Source organism: Notamacropus eugenii, chromosome 2 (genome assembly GCF_028372415.1).
Source record: "Notamacropus eugenii isolate mMacEug1 chromosome 2, mMacEug1.pri_v2, whole genome shotgun sequence".
In the NCBI taxonomy this organism is placed as follows: Eukaryota; Metazoa; Chordata; class Mammalia; order Diprotodontia; family Macropodidae; genus Notamacropus; species Notamacropus eugenii.
This window is the reverse complement of record NC_092873.1, coordinates 70,313,815-70,335,070: the sequence shown is the minus strand read 5'-3', so window position 1 is coordinate 70,335,070 and position 21,256 is coordinate 70,313,815. Positions and strand designations below refer to the sequence as shown.

The 21,256-nt window shown below is 46.1% G+C and overlaps 1 long non-coding RNA gene across 1 annotated transcript; it reads right to left on the bottom strand.

The window, feature by feature from the left end:
- Positions 1 to 15,706: 15,706 nt before the first annotated feature.
- LOC140525431 (uncharacterized) lies at positions 15,707 to 19,263 on the bottom strand. The gene is made up of 2 exons (XR_011974039.1): positions 19,147 to 19,263; positions 15,707 to 16,882 (listed from the first exon to the last, which is right to left on the bottom strand). It is a non-coding gene; the product is annotated as an uncharacterized lncRNA (long non-coding RNA).
- Between the last annotated feature and the right edge of the window lie 1,993 nt (positions 19,264 to 21,256).

The window sequence follows — 21,256 nt, the reverse complement described above, 5'->3', positions numbered from 1 at the left end:
ACCTGGGTTCAGGACTTGCCTCAGACATGAGTTGGTTCTGTGGCCCTGGAAAATCACCTCAGCTCTCCTGGCCCCAAAGAACTCCCCCAACACTCCATCCACAATGAAATCACAGACCTAGTGTGAAAATCAATTAACAGAGATCATCTAACTCAACTGCTGTATTTTAGAGGTAAAGAAACTGAGCCCCAGAGAGGGTGGTAACTTGCCTAGGGTCATAGAACAAGTTAATGGCAAAGCTGAAGACTAGACAGATCACCTGACAGACACCTGGACAAGTCCTGTGGTCTTTCACCATTAACCTCCAAAGAAGGATGGAAGAGACCTAAGCTCTCATTCCTGGTCCGCCATGAGCCCTGGGATGCTGGCACCATAGTGGAGAGAGCCCTGAGACTTGGAGAGAAGAAGACTTGAGTTAGAACCATAGCTTGACACTTTCTAACTGTGTGGCTCTGGTAAGTCATTGAACTTGTCTGTCTCAGTTTCCTCATGTGTAAAATGGGGATCATAATAGCTTCTTCTTCTTTTCAGGGTTGTTTTGAGGATGCCATGTGTTGACATTATGTACAGTGCTTCACAAACCTTGAAGGGCAATGTCAGTGCCAGGTATTATTATGAACTGGCTATCTGACCCCGGGCAAGGTACTCCATCTGCATGTTCTATTGGGCAATAATTCCCTGGCTATTCTACTGCTCTTACAATTATTCTGGTTTCAGACAAGATGGTGAGAGCACTGAATCAGGAATCAGGCCCTGGGCTCTAGGCCTCCCCCTTTATTTCCTCAAAGCATTTCTTCCCCTCCCTGGCCCTAAGAGGGCCCTGCCAACTTGAGAGCTTAGGTGTTCAGTAAGTGCATGGGAATTCACTGATTCTGGCTCTCTACTCCTGTATCCCACATCTTGCCAGTCCTTCACTGCTACTCTGCACTCTATGGGGCTTTGAGGATGGGCCCAAGAGAGGATGGAGACCAAGAGTTATTATTACTGTCCTTGTTATTGTTGCTAATGATAGCCATCCCCAAGGGAGGAGTATTCTCACAACAACCCTATAAGGTAGCTGCTCCTTCTGTACAGATGAGGAGACTGAGGGCATCTCAGTCCCAGAGCCACTAAGATCTCACAGCTTCTGCCTAGGTTTCTGCCTAAAACCTTGTCCAGACTGTGGTCATGGGTCTGTTCTCCCAAAGCATGTGCATTTAGAACTATTCAGTATGGTGTAGACATGGGTTAAGAGCCTGCGTGGTGCCACCGATGGAAGCTGACTTGTGTTTGAATCCCACCTCAGACACTGACTGGTCATGAGCAGCCCAGCTCTCAGAACCTCAGTTTCTCCAGCTCTATAGTGCCTCCTTCATAGAGCTGGGGCTTTTTTCTTATTATCTTTTTCCAATTACATGTAAAAATAATTTGCAACATTCATATTTGTAAAATTTTGAGTTCCAATTTTTCTCCCTCTCCTCCTCCCTTCCCAAGACAGCAAGCAATCTGATATAGGCTATACATGTACAATCATGTTAAACATATTTCCACATTAATCATATTGTGAAAGACAAATCAGTACAAAAAGGAAAAACCATGAGAAAGAAAAAGCAAAAAAAAAGTGATCTGCCTTCAGACACCATAGTTCTTTCTCTAGATGTGGTTAGCATTTTCCCATCGTGAGTCTTTTGGAATTGTCTTGGATCGTTGCGTTGCTGAGAAGCGCTAGGTTTATCATAATTAATCATTGCACAATGCTGCTGCTTATGTACAATGTTCTCCTGGTTCTGCTCACTTCACTCAGCATCAGTTCATGTAAGTCTTTCCAGGTTTTTCTAAAATCTTCCTGTTCATCATTTCTTATAGCACAATAGTATTCCATTACATTCATATATCACAACTTGTTCAGCCGTTCCCCAACTGATGGGCATCCCCTCGATTTCCAGTTCTTGGCCACCACAAAAAGAGCTGCTATAAATATTTTTGTACATGTGGGTCCTTTGCCCTTTTCCACGATCTCTTTGGCATACAGACCCAGTAGTGGCATTGCTAGGTCAAAGGTATGCACAGTTTGATTGTCCTTTGGACATAGTCCCAAATTGCTCTCCAGAATGGTTAGATCAGTTCATAACTCCACCAATAATGCTTTAGTGTACCAGTTTTCCCACATCTTCTCCAACATTTACCGTTTTCCTTTTCTGTCATATTAGCCAATCTGATAGGTGTGATGTGGTACCTCAGAATTGTTTTGGTTTGCATTTCTCTAATCAATAGTGACTTAGAGCATTGTTCATGCGACTATAGATAGTTTTAATTTCTTCATCTGAAAACTGCCTGTTCATATCCTTTGACCATTTATCAATTGGAAAATGACTTATAAATTTGGAGTATTCTTATAAATTTGACTCAGTTCTCTATATATTTGAGAAATGAGGCCTTTATCAGAAACCCTTGCTGTAAAGATTGTTTCCCAGCTTTCTGCTCTCCTTCTAATCTTGGTTGCACTGGTTTTGTTTGGGCAAAATCTTTTTAATTTAATGTAATTCATTTTGCATTTGATAATATTCTCTATCTCTATAAATTCTTCCCTTCTCCATAGATCTGAAAGGTAAACTATTACTTGATCTCCTAATGTGCTAATCATATCATCCCTTATGTCTAAATCAAGTACCCATTTCCCTCAAGGGGAACACTTGTCAAGGAAGCACCTCATAAATCTAAACGTGCATTAGTATAGTCATAAACAGCTTTGCTACCATTACCAGCCCCCAGGGTCAGCTCCACTCAGTCATGGTCATGGCCATTCACAGCGCAGTTTGATCATCTTCACAGTTTGTCTGGGGCTACATACCAAAGGACCTGTTTTTCGGTCAGAATCAACTAAAGCGAGGCTAAGCCCTGCCAAACTAGGCACTTTCATACAAGATATTGGAACAAAAACCCTGGGACAGTGCCAAAGTAAGGCTATGCTGTGCACTATAAGGTCTAGGGCTAAACTGTGAAGCCCTGCAGGGCATGGAGCCAAGGTGTGTTTTCCCAACGTACCCAGAACAAACGAGGCCCGCCAGCCCTGACAGAGTGGGATGATGAAACCTCCTTGGCATCTTTCCAGATGGAAGCAAGAGCCGCCGCTCAGTACCACTTGCCTTGTGTCTTTCTTTCACAGTCTTTGCAGCTGGGTCATCATTTCACGATTTGCTAAGTGCCCTAGGGAAGGGGGACAGACTTTTTTAAATAACACTTTTTATTGTTGTATGAATGGTTCGTTCCCTTCCCAGCCCTAGTAGAAACATGAAAATACAAGTTCGTGACTCATCTCCCAACAGAAGAGGACTTGACTTGCTTCTTTGATATCATGGGGACAGGGACAGTAGGGTTCCACTGATGGGATCCATTGATGGGCTTCAAGGGGCCATCATGTGCTCTTTGTGGACACTCTCTCCACCAGCACAGAAGGCAACTCCTCATTGATTTGGCTGACAGTATTCATGACTTGCTATGGTCGAATGACCCCCAGCCAACCAACCAAGCCTCTCTGAATATAGCTAGACTGCCCTTTCAGAAAGAAATGGTTGGTTGCTGTCCTTCATTCTCGGAGAGGAACAAAATGACATCACTATGTCAAGGTCCAACGTAACTAACTGTGGCAGACCAGTACAAGTTTGGAATGTTCTACCACAGGCCGGGCACAAATAATCTGCATCAGTGAACATTTGGGGTGAGTTCTCTAAATTTGTGCATCCTGTATTTCCTTTGAGTCGTTTCAATTCTGTTTTGTTCATAGGGCACAGCACCTTCTCTGGTGTGTGTATGCCATGCTAGGCAATCCTGTGCCAGTGTCTTCCATGTCACACAACCAATTCCAACGTTCTTAAGAGACCTTGAGAATGTTCTTGTATCGCTTCTTCTGACGACCATGTGATCACCTGGCCCATGTGAGTTCTCCATAAAATAGTCTTTTTGGCAAGCATACATTTTTGGATTCGAACAACGTGGTCAGTCCACCAGAGTTGTGCTCTCTGAGGCAGAGTTTGAATGCTTTGCAATTTTGTTTGAGTAAGGACTTCAGTGTCTGGTACCTTATCCTGCTAGATGATCTATAGAATCTTTCTAAAGTTCAAATGGAAGCGATTCAGTTTCCTGGCTTGGTGCTGGTAGACTGCCCATGTTTCACAGGCATACAACAATGATTGTCAGCACAACAATTCTGTAGGCCTTCAGTCTGATAGTCAGTCTAATATCTCTACTCTCCCACACTTTCCTTGGAAGACTCCTAAACCCTGAGCCAGCTCTGGAAATGCACAGCAGCACAAACCCTCTTAAAGCTCACACCTTCCCTTTGATGACCATCCATGATTTAATTTGTCTATAACTTACTTGTACACAGTTGTTTGCTTGTCTCTCAGTTAGACTGTGAACTCCTTCAGGGCAGGGATTGTCTTTTGCCTCTTCCTGTGTTCATTGTGCCATAGTGCACAGAGCACTGGGCTTGGAATCAGGAAAACTGACTCATCTTCCTGAGTTCAAATTTGGCCTCATACACGTACTAGCTGTGTGACCCTAGGCAAGTCACTTCACCACGTTTGCCTCAGTCCCTCAATTGTAAAATGAGCTGGAGAAGGAAATTGAAAATCGCTCCAGCATGGAGTCACAAAGAGTCAGATACAACTGAAAAAAAAAAATGAAAGCACAGGCTTAGTAACAATGCCTAGCACCTAGTAGGCACTTAACTGCTTACTGCGTGGTTAATTTGGGGTTTATTCTCAAACCCCTGCAGCCTGGTATGATGTGTCCAAGCCTTCTTGATCCTGAGTCACCAGCATACGACAAGGAGGCATTGAAGAAAGTCTGTAAAAAAAAGTGGGGAGGAAGCTTCTTGTATACCTGAAATATCTCTATGGGTGAGCTTCTTTCTACAAGTATCTCTGAATACTCCCATCATTTTGGTATATTTTGATTCCCTATAGCTCATTGAATTTTTTTTGATTTTCTTTTTATAGAGCTTGCTGACCACAAGTTTCAAAAGGTCTAGGAACAAGGTAGGTCACGCTCTTCTGATCCCAAGAGCACTGACCCTGCAGGCAACGTACCTCTCATTTACTAGACCTCGACCAAACCCCTCCCCTTCTCTTCCAAACACTGTGACTACTAATGTCTCTTCAAGCTCCAGGTCAGTGGCCCATCCTCTCTTCAGTGCAGGTGCATCTTCCCTGGGCCCAGGTCCCAATTATTGTTCTAGATGGCCTCTTGCATGGCCACCACCTGAGAGGCCTCCCCCAGCCCATCTCCTAGTCTGAGACTCCCTTATTTATGAATCTGTGTCTGTCAAATGAGGCTAAGTGAGGGCCCAAGTCACTTCAGTCCTTTTCTAATCAGATATGTTCTCTTGTGTATTAACTTTTGACCCACCATGCCTCTCTGCCTAGTCTCTGGTCATTCACAATTTCACTTCTTCTGATTCCATGGTGTTCCAGGAGTTGTAGCCACACAGAGCCTTTGAGGGAGTATTTTTGTCAAGAAGGTAAATTGTGTATCAAAGAGCAGTTTGGGATCATCAAAGGAACTAGGTAAACTAGGTGGGCCCAAAGGCCACCCAGCCTATTCTCTATTCGGTGGTGGTTCTAGATCACATCCAATCTGCAATGACCATCCAAAAATTGTGTGTTGATGACTAAATCAATGGACTGCTCATACACTTGCATGCCATAATCTGAACAATGGGCATTCTTCATCCAATTTGTTTTTACTATGTGAATTGTCAGACCTGTCACTTTGGAATGACTATGTTCTCTCTGAGATTATGTAGATCTTGATAATTAGTAACAGCAATGTGGAAATGGATACTGAAGAGGAATGAATCAAATGTTAGGAAATATGGTTTGAGAATAAGAAGTGAAAGACATTAGAAGCTCATAGACTGTCATGAAAAGTGTTGAAGAAAACATTTGAAACTGAGAATAACAAGCACCAAAATACATACATGCACATGCGTGCACACACACACACACACACACACACTCAGGCAAACTATCTTAACAGACCAAAACAACTGGTTGACAATGAGGCAGTCATTTCTATGAATTAGTTATATGCAGACCACAGACTAGTTAGAATAAAGATAACAAAAATAACAAGTAAAATGAAAGAATGAGAAGGTGCTATGTAAAATTACAGAAGTCCTAAGCTCACCTTTGCAAACAAACTGTTAACTTTGGAAAATGAATAAATGGAGAGTCATCGTCTCTTATGATCACTGTATCTTAAAGATGGCTAACCAGTGTAAATCCATGTCTAAAATGGGGAAGCTGAAAGAACCCAGAAAGAACGTCAGTCAGTAAAGCCTTGAAGTGAAGAGATCTGGTGGCCAAGAGCAAAAATGGTTTAGGATATAAACTCGTTTCAGACCATTGTGAAAGCGGAGAGCAGATTACAAGCATCAGTATCTTTCAAAACAGCAAAGTGTGTTGAAATGAGAAAGAAATGCTCTTGACATGAAGCCAGCCAAGTCAGAATCTCACCAGGACACTTAGAGAAGAGATGGGAAGTAGAACCACAATGCAGACAGAAAAAGGAAGAGATCTGCTAGCACCACCGGAGCCATCCACCCTGACCAACAAAGGAGCCATCACATTTCACAGGATCCACTGAGTCTAAGGTCAGCAGCCAGGGCACTTGATGAGCAAGCCGATGGAAAGGATGAAGACAAAGTGGGAAGAGCACATACAGAGGAATTCCATGCTGGAGGTCATACGATTTTGAAAGTACCAATCAAGAGAGCTCAATGAGGGGAAAACACCAGATGAATCGGAAAAAAAATCAGTCTACAATCAAATGTAATGGACAGGCACTGAGCAACTACCAAGCCACAAACATAGGGGGTTTTATGTCTACTAAATCTGTTTGAGAATAATATATGTGTGTCACACACACACACACACATGCACACACATGCACATACACACACACTAATTCAGGGTTCCCTTGATGAAAATATAAGAAGAGAGCAGGGACTTTCCAACTGTCCACATCTTCACAGCCATACAACTGACTAAAGGGTAAGAAAATACAAGATCCAACTCTAGTGATTAAAACAAATTCCTCAGTAGAACCAACCCTAGATTTTCAAGTTTTCCTCTGACAAGATGTCCCCCGTCTGCATATTAAGTCATGAAAGACTAATTAGTAAATGAGCCCCAGGAGACCTAGTGCTCAGTGACTCCCTGAAGTATTGGCATCAAACCTGGCATCGAACAAGGAGACGCAGAATCACCAGGGTCATTTGTTACTATCACAGAAAATGTCCTGCACAAGAATCCAAAGGGGAAAAGGAATCCCTGCTTGATAAACTCAAAGATCTCAGCTACTGGGGTGAGAATTCAGTATTCAACAAAAACTGTTGGAATATCAGTTTGTTAAAAACAAGGAACAACAAGTAGAATGACGACAACAGTTAATAGTTAATGTTTCCAGAGCACCTGACCATGTGCCAGGCACTGTGCTAAGCCCTTTACAAATATTGTCTCAGTTGATCCTCACAAGCAACCTAGGAGGTAGGTACTGTTATTATCCTCATTTTACAGATGAGGAAACTGAGGCAAACAAAGTGACTTGCCCAAAGTCATACAGCTAGGAAGTGTCTGAGTTTAGATTTCAACTCAGGGCTTCCTAGTTCCAGACCCAGTGTTCTATCTACTGCACCACCTAGCTACTGGGATAGACCAATGTCTCATATCTTATATTAAGATAATAGACATAAAGGGAGGCATCATAAACAAATTAGAGAAGCAAGAAAGAAATGATCTTTCAGATCTATGGATAGGGGGAAAGTTTATGACCAAAAAATGGATAGAGATGATCACATAAAATGGACAATTTTGAATACATAAAATTAAAGTTTTTACAGAAAGAAAACCAATACAGCTAAAATGGAAGCAAGTAACTGGGGAAAATATACTAGCAGTGAGTGTCTCTGAAAAAGGATTCATTTCCAGTATTTATAAGGAACTGATTCCATTTATAACACTAAGAGCCATCTCCAAATTAATAAATAGTCAAAGACATGAAGCACAGTTTTCTAAGAAATGAATCCAATCTATCAATTTGTTAAGTTATCCAACTCGCCCTGACCCCATTTGGGGTTTTCTTAGCAGAGTGGTTGGCCATTTCTTTCTCTAGCTCATTTTACAATTGAGGAAACTGAAGCAAACAAGATTGAGTGACTTGCCCATGATCACACAGCTAGTAAGTGTCTGAGGTCAAATTTGAACTCAGGACCTCTTGAATCCATGTCTGGTGCTCTATCCACTGAGTCACTAAGCTGTCCAAGCTATCAATAGCCCTATGGGGGAAAATACTTATTCGGAAAATGCAAATTAAAGAAATTCTGAGGTGCCACTTCATATCCATCAAAATGGCAAAGTTGGCCAAAAAGTGAAAAGACAAAAGTTAGAGAGGCTATGGGAGAAGGGCACACCATTTATGGAGCCAGGAACTGGTCCAGTCATTCAGGAAAGCAACTAGAATTACAGCCATCCCTTCCACATCGTTAGTTTCCCCATGGCGGTTTCCATATATCACAATTAGCATAATAAATTAAATGGGAATTTCGGGGAGTTTTGTGATAATACGTGAAGGAGCAGCAGACAACGCAGAAAAAGTTTAGAAACTCAAAACATAAAATATATGTACAGTATTATATAATATCAACCTATTTTATCTTTTACCACCATAATCATTCAGACTTCTTCTTGGTATGAATGCAGGGCCATAAAACTTTCAGTGAATTTCCCAGATCATGGGGTGCTGTGTCCCTATCCCCGTGGTGTGGAAGAGATAACCATATATCCTCAAAAGCCATATAGCTAAGTAGCAATTGTGCATGCCCCTGGCAGTGCCACTGCTAGGACCGTAGCCCTAAAGAGATCAAGGAAATGGGAAAAGGACTTGGGGGAAATCCTGATAGCAGCTCTTTTTGTGGTGCCAAAGAACTAACTAGAAAATACAAGTGTTCTTCGATTGGGGAACAGCATATGAATGGAACGGTATGCTACAGTTAACATAAGAAATGGTGAAAGCAGCCATTTCAAAGAAACCTGAGATTTGCAGCAACTAAAGCAAAGTGAGTGACATGTATGTAACAACAATGCTGTAAAGACCAAAGCTTTGGAAGATTTCATAACTGGTCAGTAATCCATCCCACTGAAACTGACTGATTAAATAGAAGAATGAAACCCCAGGGAAGGCAGAGCAGTTTCCCAGGACACACAGGGAACATCAAGATTTTTATTCTGTAGTCAAATAATTTTTGCAATAAAAGGAGAAGGGGCTTTCCAGAAGTGAGCAGAAGCACCTGCCATCCAGCATGGCCCTAGAGGCCCTGCTGCGGTTTGAGTCTCCTCTTTATCCTTCCAGCCCTTGGTGATTCAGAAGCTGGTCAGCTGGATCTAGAGTCAAAGAACCAAAAGCGCTGACCTGACAATTTCCTCCTGCAAGACCCTGGACAAGTCCCTTGAATTCTATGCTCCTCAGGCTCCTCCCCCATACAATGAGAAGATGGGCTCAGTGCCCTCCTGGTTTCCCTTCAGCTCTAAATTGCACAGCCTCATGATAAAGGTGTCTTTTGACTCCAAGAGGCAAGTGACTGAGGACCCCTGTTGTCCCCCTGGCCCCACCTCATCCTCATGATACAGTGATCAGGTCGGTGGAGCTCCTACAAGTCAAAGTCTGGGTAGATTCCACCTAAACTGAGGCACCCAGGCAGCTTCTCTTTGGGTGACACGTTTGTACTCACACTGGCCTTCACGTGAGAATGTTTCCTCACTTCAAAATTTGGGTTGTTGATTTTTCCCCAGCAACAGAGCATTATAGAAGTGCAGCCTCTTAATACAAATGAATGAGTACCTTATCAATGAAGTTTAAGCAAAGGCCCAAGCTGTTCTTCCCTAAGATCCAAGGGGAGTATTTATGTCCTGAGAACCTAAAAGTCAGCCCGTGTTCTCCCACCTTTAATGGAGTCATTTCTTGCCATCCTCCCCTTCCCAGGCTCAATGCTTGGGGTTTTCTGTTTCCATAATTATAGGTCTGATAAATAAAATCTCTTGGCACCAGTTGGAAAAAGGTAATAAAATGTCAGAACTGTTAGCAATTAAGGTTTTTGTTGTGGTTTTTTTTTTTTTAATACATTCTCCGAAGTTGTGAGGGGATCTCCTCTTTTTTGCTGGGTTTTGGATTTTGGTTTTGGATTTTGCCTTCTCCTGTCTCGACTCACCTCTAAACTAGGAGTTTCACCGAGCCTTTGGCTCTCGCCTGGTTGGCAGGTTTGGCCTAGCTTGGGCCCCAGTCCACGGGAGGAGCTATCTGGGTCGGAGGAGCGGACCGGCGCCTGCCAGAGCATTGAGCAGTCCCTCCCTGATCGCCCGCACCCGGGGCCGTGAGGGAGTGGAAGGAGGGGAGAGGAGAGGCGGAGCGGCTCCCTGCGGCTGCACTAATTACAGACTGGTTTTCACCTGGCGTCTGGCATTAATGACCACCTGTGCTGCTTTCTATCCAGGGGAGGAAATACACCATTTCCCCAGCGTGCTTGCAGGGAGCCTCGCTCATTCCTGAGGGGCAGGTGGCAGCCTCTGGGGACCAGGCTGACCCTGGGCACACCACGCGGCTCCTCCGCCCCAGCTCTGGCTCTGCCTCCAGACTCCTCAGTCGAGACCCGCCCGAAGAACGTAGACCTGAGACTGTTGGGCAGCCTGGTCTCATTCGGGTCCAGCCCCATTCTGCCTCCGACGCCACTGCCACCTGCGGACCCTTGGGCCCTGGCGTGGTTTCTCGGGTCACGGTGCCTCTCCCCCAGGTGGCATTCTGTGACCGCCTTGGGAGCTGCCCGGCCCATCCATCCCAACCCTGGGGCGCTCCTACCTGTGCAATGCTCCCAGGACCTCCATCCTCGGGTGGTGCAGCTCAGGGGGCCAGCCTGCAGCAGCAGCAACAACAACAGCAGGGCAGGAGCCATCAGGGAGACAGCGAGGCAGCTCCGCGTCTGGGGATGGCTTCCCTGGCCTCTCCTGTCCTGGACTCAAGTGGCCTGGCCGCCGGATGGGGGCAGCTCCTCATGCCCTGCCCTGGGGGAGCCGCCAAGCTCCCACCCCTGGCACCCTCGAGGCACACATTATGGACAAGCACAGCCGCCTCCGCCTCTTCTCCGGCCTCTGTGGCTCCTGCTAAGGGTCGGGGGCTGAGCCCGACCCTGAGCGGGTCCTTTCCTGGCTCCCGGGTGACAGCTAGCCAGCCAGCCGACCGGTCACCTTCCCTGCCGTTCCGCCACCTCCCTCCCCGAGAGGAGGCTAGGAGGGTGCGACAGCGCGGAGCTGAGGACTCCTGCTCGAAGGCCAGCTGGAGGCTGCGACCGCTCCCCTGTCTTTCCGAGCCCCCTGGGAGCCGCCTTCTTGCTCGTCCTCACCAAGGACTCCAAGCTCACGCCCCGCAATGGGGCAGGGGGGCGGGGAAGGGGGGGGCAGACATTTAAATGAGAAAGCAGTCAGTTGTCAGGGAGGAGAAGGAGGAGGATCTAGGTCCCTCGGGGATCGTTTCATCTTTTGCCCAGCCCTGGGGGCGGGGGGGTGGGGGGAGGAATTTCCCTCTGCAGTGAAGTCAGCCCTCAAAGAGAGTGCGGGAGGATGAGAAGGCGGGTGCGGGGCGCTCTGGGCCGGGCCCTGCCTGGGGGCCGCCCGTGCGGCCTCTCCAGCCTCTCACCCTCCCCAACCGTCCGCCCAAGGTTCAGCTCTCACTGTGTATGTAGCTCCGTCCCCCGAATCTTTCCAAAACAATTTGAGACAGAGACTGGCTTTGGACCCTCTTTTGGGGGTCATCCCCCTCCCCACCTCAAGAACACTCGTGGGACCTACGAAAGCCTCGTTTCCCTGAGCCCGTTTCTTCGTCTGTAAAAATGGACTCAAGAGGCTCCTGGGTTCTCTTCCAACGGTAGATCTCAGATCCTCATGAGGTTCAACCTCAGATGGTCTTTGAGGTCTCTTCCAGCTTGGGGGGGAGGGGGAGATCTCTACTCCTATGTTCCAAAAGAGGTCTACAAGGCAGCCAGGATTGGTGTCAGCCATCTGTGTGCAAGGACAGGCTATCCAGAGGGAAAAGTGCCTACTCTGTGCTAAGCTTGAAGACACGTGAAGAACGCTAAAGGTCATCCCTGTCCTTCTGGCCAACAGCATGGGGACAAAAAGTAACAAAAGAAACCAGTACTCAGAGGAGACCAAAATCGTCCCCTATGTTTCAGGAGGATCTCCCCATCTCCAAGGAAACAAGACTTTCTCATCCTGCACATGGCTTTGGTGTCTGGCGGCCAAGGAGTAGCTCTAGTGGACAGCTCTTGGCTCCCAGTTCCCAGCTCCAGCAGCTCCCCAAAGAGCACAAACACTGTCAGCAGGCACTTAGTGGGTCCCCATAGTGGCCCAGAGCATCTCTAGCAACCACTGACTTCAACCCCAGTGTAGTCACCTTAGTAACTGAGGCTTCCACTTAGCCCAGGCTACTGCGAAAATTAACCAACCAGGGGGCTCTTGTTCACCAATGGGTAGGCCCCTTCCACTCATTCTCCATCTCTTTAGAGCAAAGACCTCCACTCAGAAGGACATCCAAAAGGGAAGGTGAGTCCTAGTCTGTGGTCACAGCCCAGGAAACAGGAGTCAGGCACCTTAGCACTAGCCTGGCACAGGCATTCCCTGCAATGACCACCTAAGCTGACCTCCTTTATTCCCCTATTTTCCCAGAGATTTCTATCTGGCTAGTTCAAAGGCAGAGATCCATGTAATTTTTAAACCACCTGCCTCATTGTATTAAAATGAGGCAGCTTCTAAATATTTCACCTTCCCATGAACAGTTTCCATGCATTAGATGGGATCATGTAATCAATGTTATTGGATTAATTTGGCCCATCCCCAAGTTGCAAGATGGGAGTCACGATGCCCTGGCCAATGATCATCTGGTTTACTGGTTTTCTTCCCTTGAGCGTGCAGATTGTGTGGGCAGACCCACTGGCCAAATTCTTGATCTTCCTCACATGTACCCATGGAGGGAGAACTCCAAGGAGACTTGAATCACATCACAGTGATTTGTATAGCCTTGGCCACAAGTAATACTGTCACCCAGCCTGGGAAGGAAGCCACTTTCTATCCATGAAAGCCACTCAGCCTGCCCTAGGTTTGTCTAGAACTCTAGGCAGGGAATTCCAGGTCAGAAGTATAAAGCCATGAGGGTATAACTTGTCCTGAGTAGACAGAGCCTGTTCTTCCATTGGAGATTCCCTTGGACACCTGTGTGGGAGAGTAATACAGGTGTCCCTCATACATCTCCCCCCCCCCCCCCATTCTGGAATTCCAGGCTACCAGCCTGGACATGCCTCTAATTTCAGTCTATCAGCTCCTCTGCTTTCCAATGAGGGGAGGAGAGCCACAAAGGTAGAAATGTGAACATTCAGCCTAAGTCCAACAGGACGTTTAGGTTTTATTTAATTACAAGACACTTTAATTTACATAAGAGCAACAGCAGATTTCAGTTTCACACACGTTTCTTGGTGTTTGATGACAAATCACGAATCCTGGCTAAGAGTGTCTCAAAACCAAATCTCTTTTCTCATACTGTCCCCATTCCATTTGTAATATGGATGCCGGGCCCCTATTCTCTCAGGGCCAGGTTATCTGGCAGGGCTCCAGGATACCCTGAGGTGTTTGTGAACTATCTCTTTTCTCTGCCATCAACTCAAGTGCTCACCAACTGTGTTCACCCCAATTGTTAGGGGCCAGGGATTAGCAATCCTAATTCCATTTAATTACTTAACATCAATTAACCTTTTTAAAAGAGGAATATTTACTTCACAGAGAGCACAAAAATAAACATTCAAACTTTCCCTCTCTGTATCTGGGCTTACTCTCCCCTGTTCCACCACAGTCTTTCATCCTATCAGCCTTGATCCCACCAGGTTCATGTCCAGAAGCCACATCACTGCCAGAGGTCATTCCTCAAGATCTTTCCTTGCTCCTTGGGGAGATGTGCTGACTGACAAACATGGCATGAATGCTGAATACCAAATTCCTGTGACTCTGGTTCCCAGCCGAAGTCAGGGACTCAACTTCCTTCAGCTAGAATATAGAAAAAAAATGAAAAAGCCAACAAGGTCCCATTGCCAGGAAGCCATGTGGCTTCAGTAAGGGCAAGAAGAATTTGGTAAACTGAGTCCATGAAATGATGAGCCTGGCCTCCCAAAGGCCAAGAATGAAGGCTGTCTCCTCGAGATGCAGGAGACAGCGCCCCTCTCACCTCCACCCTCTGCCACTGACATGACTAACACGATTTTCCTTGACTCTGTTACCGGTGTGAGAAGGGAGAAATGGAGGGAATGGCAGGAGGTAGTGATAGTGACATGGGGGGAAGGGAAAAGAATGTCAATATGTCATTGAAACAGAAAGAGAGACCAGGCCAGAAGGGGCCATGAACAAGCTGAGCTGTTTTGTTCCCGTTGTGTTCAATCTAATAGATGCTTTCCAAGAATAAGCCATCCTACTGCAGAATCACAACACCAGAGCGCCCCTCTTTTTCAGGTCTTTGTGGAGAGAAATGCTCACAGTTGTTCGTGTTTCTCAAGTTTACAATTTTTAAAAAGACTTTTTTTTATTTCAGGAGGAACAACAGAAAGGAAAGGGCAGACTGAGGGTCCCACCCCCGTTCCACCAATAAGAGACTCTGCTTCTGAGCGCAGTGATGGCTGCCTCGCCAGGAGATGGAATGCTCAGGGTTACAGAACAAAAAAACCCACTCAGCACAAACAATATTAGCTCCATTTTATGGATGAAAGAATAAGTAGCCCTGCCTATGCCACAGATGCCCACAGGTGGCATCACTGGGCCTCAGAGTCCCCGAGGTCTCTTGCAGACCTAACAGTTGAGAAGTTTGTGGAGTATGGACTATAAAATGACTGACCTCCCTCGCAAGCTGTCTCCACTCTGTGCTGCCTGGAGCAAGGGATTGTTTCTCTTTCAGGTGACCCAATGAATTCTGTTCAATTATTTTCTTAAAAAGTAAAGTTCCAGCTCATTTAAAGTTGCCAGAAATGTTCAGTATGGAATGAAATGCCCACCTTTGGGAGGTGACCCCATCTCTGCCCCTCATTGCCTGAGTGGCCTCGAGGGCATGCCTTCCCTTCCTTGGGCCTCGGTTTCGTTATCCATCAATGGAGTTGGACCCAATGACCTCTGAGGTCTCTTACAGCTCTGGATCTTATTTTTTATGATAGGTTTGTTACACAGAAAGATTCAGCTTCCTTCGGACCGTGTCTCACTAGGAGAGCGGCAACCTGTGCTGGACCAGCAGGAGAGAAAGTTGGTTTTCTTCATCTTCCTGTCACTCATTTGAAAGGGGACATGCTGATGCATCATTGTTGGGGCAAGAAGATCAACCGGGAAAACTTCGGAAAGTAATTCATAGGGATGAAGGCAGTGGCAGAGGGTCAGCCTTGGAGTCAGGAATGATGCCCATGCCTGATGGGAACTGAGGCCCTGATCCCAGGAAGTTTTCTAACCTCTCAGGAACTTGGCCAATGCTCTAAGACTCTTGCATTACAGAAGAGGGATTGGTCAGCAACGGTGGAGGCCATTTCTGTACTGGAAGTTCCCCCACACCAATGCAATCACAGACGCATGACAAGCAAGGAATATAGCTAGGATTCAGCTTCATTTTACAAGCATTTATTGAACACCCATAGTATACAAAGCCTTGTCTCTGGGGCTGGGGATGCAAAGGCATAGTTTACAAGTATACCTGCTGTTGGGCTTTGTCTCATCTTTTCCAGGAGACTTTTCATATATCCTTGAAAAGGGGTGAGAATGTCATTAAAAAAAAACTTTTAAAATTCTGAACTTAAAACCAAAAGAGAACCTTTACATATATATAGGAGAACACAGAGACTTCTCCATGAGACTGTGAAGCTCCATGTCACACTGCTCATTTTTTAAAAAGTATAGAATCAGTTCTTCATGTTCCTTTCAAGTCTGTTCTGCTTGTCTTAGCTTCTTTCTGAGCTTTTGTCTGCTCTTGTCCGTGTATTAAAAAAAAAACATTTGGATTGCTCTCTTTCAAATCCCCCAATTAAAACCCGAGAGAAAGGAAGAAAGGGGAAAAGGAAGGAAAGGAGAAAGAAGGAAGGAAGGAAGGAAGGAAGGAAGGAAGGAAGGAAGGAAGGAAAGAAGGAAGGAAGGAAGGAAAGAAGAAAGGAAAGGAGAAAGGAAGAAAGAAAGGAAGGGTGGATGAAAGGAGAAAGGGAGGAAAGGAAGGAGGGAGGGAGGGAAGGAAGAAGATTTTGTAGTAAATACGGCAAAGCAAAATAAATCCCCCGGTGGCCACGTCCCAGCAGATCTACTGCTTCTGCCTCTGTCTCAGAAAGTGTGGATCAAGCATGCTTCCTCCTCAGTCCTCTGGAGTCATAGTTGGCTATTGCCTTGACCAGAGTTCTGAAGTCATTCAGAGCTGCCACCCTGGTCTACAACATTCTCCTGATTCTGCTCCCTTTGTTCAGCATCAGTAAATATGACACTTCAGGATTCTCTAAAATTGTCTCTTTCATCATTTCTTGTGGCACATTAAGTCCCCATTACATCCACAGACCAAGATTTCTTCAGCCAGGAAATGTCATTTCTAGCCACCAAGATTAGAGTCATGGGTCAAGAAGTTGACTTGCCAGGACCATCATCTCCACCTGCCTTTGAAATAGGTTTGTGGAACATGTGATGTTGAAATGAATCCCTTGTGGACGATGTTTTCCTTTTCAGTTGGTCACCAGTCATTTGAAGAGAACTTAGGATGGGTGGTGAGCTCTGGTTCCCTTCACAGTTAGGTGTCAGGCCAGTTCCTGCATGAATGCAACAATATTTTGTAATTAATTATCCTCCCGTCCTATTGGTTACAAATTAAGCTGAGGACATGTGACTGAATCAGACATCAAACAAATCATGTCAGGATTTTCAAATCACTTTGCTCCCTTTGGGGGACAAAAGAGGTGGATTATGAAAAGGGAAGCTGATGTCAGTACCTGAAGAGAACCCTTGCCAAAAGAGCAGTTGTTTATAACGAGCATCTGTCCTTCAAGGAGCAGTAACAGTGGTATTTTCTAGCAACCATGGCCTCGAGAAAGTGGAGGGCATTCAAAGCTAGAGCTGCCCATGCTCCAGTCCCATCAATCCACCCTGCCCAGAGCCTTCAGACAAGCACAATGTCCACACTGGAGCAAGAATCAGGGACAAGGAGTCTGAGTGGGAGGGAGAGGATGCAAGGAGGAGCTCCCCAGAAGTGGGACCTACAGGCATCTAGCACGCTGTTCTCTGCTGCCCCTAAGCTTCCATGTTCTCTCAGAACCTCTTGCACACACAGAAAGACACAGTAATGCAAAAGGACATTAACCAAAAATAGAACTGTGGGGGTCAATCACAAAAAATTAACATTGGGCAACAGTTACTTGGTCCCCCAGGGCTCCAGATGCTCTCCATACCACCTCTGCCCAGGTGCCTCCCTGTCTATATCTGAAGAAGCAGCATTGGCTTTTGGGGCTCAGTGGCATCCTGCTGCATCCTCTGGATTGACGGAGGGGCCTGGAACCCCCTACCACTTGCTCCCTGCTTTTCCTTTTCTACGAAGTTCTCTGGCAGTTTGGCTTCCAAACTTCTAGCTCCTCATTGCAGGCATCCAGGTTTCCCACCAAAGAGTCATCCTCAATTCCTCCCTCTCCCTCACCCCATAAATTCAACACCTGCCAGACCTCAGCGATTGTCCTTTCCCAGCATCTCCCTACCCATGGAGCCCCCACCCTGGTACAGGCCCTCATCACCTCACACCTGCACTATTGCAGGAGCTACTGGAGGAGGAGTCCTCACCCCACTTAGCTGCCAATGTGATGCTCCTAAAGCACAGATCTGGCCATGCCACTCCCTGCTTTGGGAGTTTCAGGGCTTCCTGTTAACAGGATCAACTCCAACATTAGACCTTGAAAGGTTCTCAGCCTTTCTCCAGCCCACCTCTCCAGACTGGTCACACACCACATGCTCCTGCCAAATGAGTCTTCTTGTTCCGGTACCTGGAATCTCTCCCTTCTCACTTTTGCCTCTTGGAGCTTCTCCTTCCTTTCAAGGTTCAATTGGAGGATTCTTCCCTACCCCCCCCCCACCCCCCCCCACCCCCCCCGCCACGATCACCCTGTAGCACTAGCTCCTCAATCTGTTCACGCGACTCCAGCCGCTGCCCTCCAGAAGTTGACAGGAACACAGCACAGCATGTCACTGGATTAATTGTCCAACAAGGAAGTACAATATTGGAGTCATCCACCAGAAGGTACTTTGTTTAAGTGACAAGCCTGGTGGCCTCATGGCTGCGGTGCCCCTACTGGCCTCTAGAGGGCACTCAGCCTTTAGACAGCCCAAGGATTCCTCCAGCTTCCAAACCCATAGTATCAGTGGCCCATCTCCACCCCGTCTCTGACTACCAGCCACATCTGGAGATGAGATGTAATATTACTTAGAATACTTCAGCATAAACCTGTTACCTGTACACAGTTCACAAGCTCCAAGCCCATGTCTGGGCATCTCTCAGTTTACAAACCCCCACACTCATGGACTCAAGGACTTGGTACTCAGTTGTTATCCAATCTTCATGACCCCTTTTGAGGCTTTCGAGGTAAAAATACAGGAGAGGTTTGCTGTTTCCTTCTCCAGTGGATTAAGGGAAACGGAGGTGAAATGACTCACCCAAAGTCACACAGCTAAGTGACTGTCTGAGGCCAGATTTGAACTCAGGGCTTCTTGACTCCAGGAACAGTGCTGGTTCCACTAAGCCACTTAGCTGCTTCCACTAACATACTGTGATTACATAGTTGGCTTAACAGAGCATGAAGCAGAAGAAAATTAATTGAGGCATTTGCTTCCAGCCATCTCTTAGACCTCCTCCCACTTGCCCTTCCAGATCCATGGATATAATCAAGGGAATTCCCACACCACAAAGACCTTCAGCTTAAAGTAAAGGAATAATGAAAGGAAGCTTCCCCACCCCATCCCTTAGTTTGTGGACTATAAATAAAGAAAAGAACAGGATATAAGGTTGGAAAATAGTTTCCCCCTCCCAGCTCACCAGCCCCAATGGAGTCTCAACACTCAAGATCCTCTCTCCTTGTGACTCCTCTTTCCAACTCTGTCCCAGGATCTGGCTCTCTCCTGTCCAGAGTTGCCTCACTCCTTTCTTTCTGCTGACCTTGGATTTGGACTTCCAGGTTAACTTGAAGGCAGTGGGGGTGAGTAGTTGCTGCCATTGGATGCAGACTGCCAGGCTTCCGCAAAGGATATGGGAGTGGCTGACCCTGGCCCATTGATGCTGTGGCCAGAGATGTGAGCAGGGGTGGGTAAGCTGGGAAGGGGCCAGCATAGACCCAACCCTTTAGTCTTTTCACATGGCTTCTTTTCCAGAGGGTGAGTGGCACAGGCAGTTTCCACTGTCTTCCTGCTCTCCAATAGAGGTCTGGGGCAGTCTCACTTCCAGTGGGGGGGATCATGCAGTTCACCTGTGGAAACATCCTTGTTCTTTATTTAACTCCCCACAGGATGAAAAGGCAAGACAGAAATACAGATTACATTTACGTATTTCTCTATTTACTTACCTGTAGCACCTTACCCCAGCCCTGATGGTGAACTCCCTGGAGGACACTTAAGCCACCAGACTTCTCCCAGAATTCTTCAGATTCTATTCAGTTTTACTGTCTAAAACTCTATCCCCTACCTGTGGCTATTGAAGTTGACCTTGCATATCATTAAATAAACGGTTAATGAACATTTGGAGGGTTGTGAATGCTTAGACCTCTAAAGAAGGCATCATCCAAGTGAAGGATACAATGGAGGGAAACAGGTTTCTATGCTTGCTCCCATGCTTTTTAGCACGATATTTTCAGCCATGTTATCAAATGCTTTCAATGAGGATGAACATAGCCTCAAGGTCAACTATCATACTGATGGTAAATTATTCAATTTGAAAAGGCTACAAGCCAAGACCAAAATGGAGGGAGGGTTGGTACATGATTTTCTGTTTACAGTTGATTGTGTACTCAATGTAGCCTTTGAAACTGAGATGCAACAAAGTATGGATCATTTCTCTGCTGCCTGTGCTAATTTTGGCCTAATAATTAACACCAAGAAAACACAGGTGTTCTGTCAGTCACCACCACATCAATCATACATGGAACCATCGGTTACAACAAATGGAGAAGTTCTGAATGTTGTGGATAAGTTCACTTAGCTTGGTAGTGTACTTTCAGAAAGGGTACTGTGCTCTATGAGCACAACAGGATTGAGATAGCACAAAGGAAATGTAGGTTGCGCAAACTTGGAGTAACCACTCCAAATGTTCACATGGACTATCTGTGCCCAATCTGTGGTAGAGCATTCCAAGTTCATCTAGGTCTAATCAGTGACAGTCGTACACACTGAAACTTCATTTTATCATGGTAAAGTCATTTTGGTCCTCTTTGAGAATGAAGGACAACAACAAACCAACCAACCAGCTGGGGATATGCTTTGGGGAGCCTGGAACATGCATGGACATTCTGCTTTGAACATGTGGTTGGGAGCAATCCAGAACTGGCTGTCTTTAAAACTGTCTGACTCAGAAATGATGGGGCTTTTATGCGATTTGAGTCTGAAGGTGAAGGACTTTACTTCCATCATGTACTGAGGAGAGCAGGCTGAGGGCTGTATCCACCGCTCCTCCACATCCTTTAGGCCATGTGGTCCTCCAAAATGGGCCTGAGTGCTTGGCTTTTTCCTTCATTCTTTTCTGTTCTAGGTTCAGGAATTAGAGGCCCTGGGAACTTGAGCCATGGGGTTCTAGGAGTTCAGGAATTTAGGCCTGATGAGATATAGCCAGCCCAGCAACAAAACCCTGAGGACCAAGGGTTCGGTGATACTAGCCCAGATGGACATTGAATTTGAACTTGGTGGGCTCTGACGCTTTGTGGAGATTGAGATAAGGTATCAGCTTAATCATCTTCACCACCATGGAGACTGAAGTAATGTGGATGGTGGAATTATGGATCAAGGTATTAGGGGTAAATGTTTGTATGTTTGTCCTTGCTATGCCTTTGAAGTCATGTCACTGGACCTTTAAAAATAAGGGGACATAACTGGTGGGGGCCCAAACCAATGGTGGAGAAAAGACCCTCCAAACTCTTTAGGATCCTGGAGACCCTGTCAGG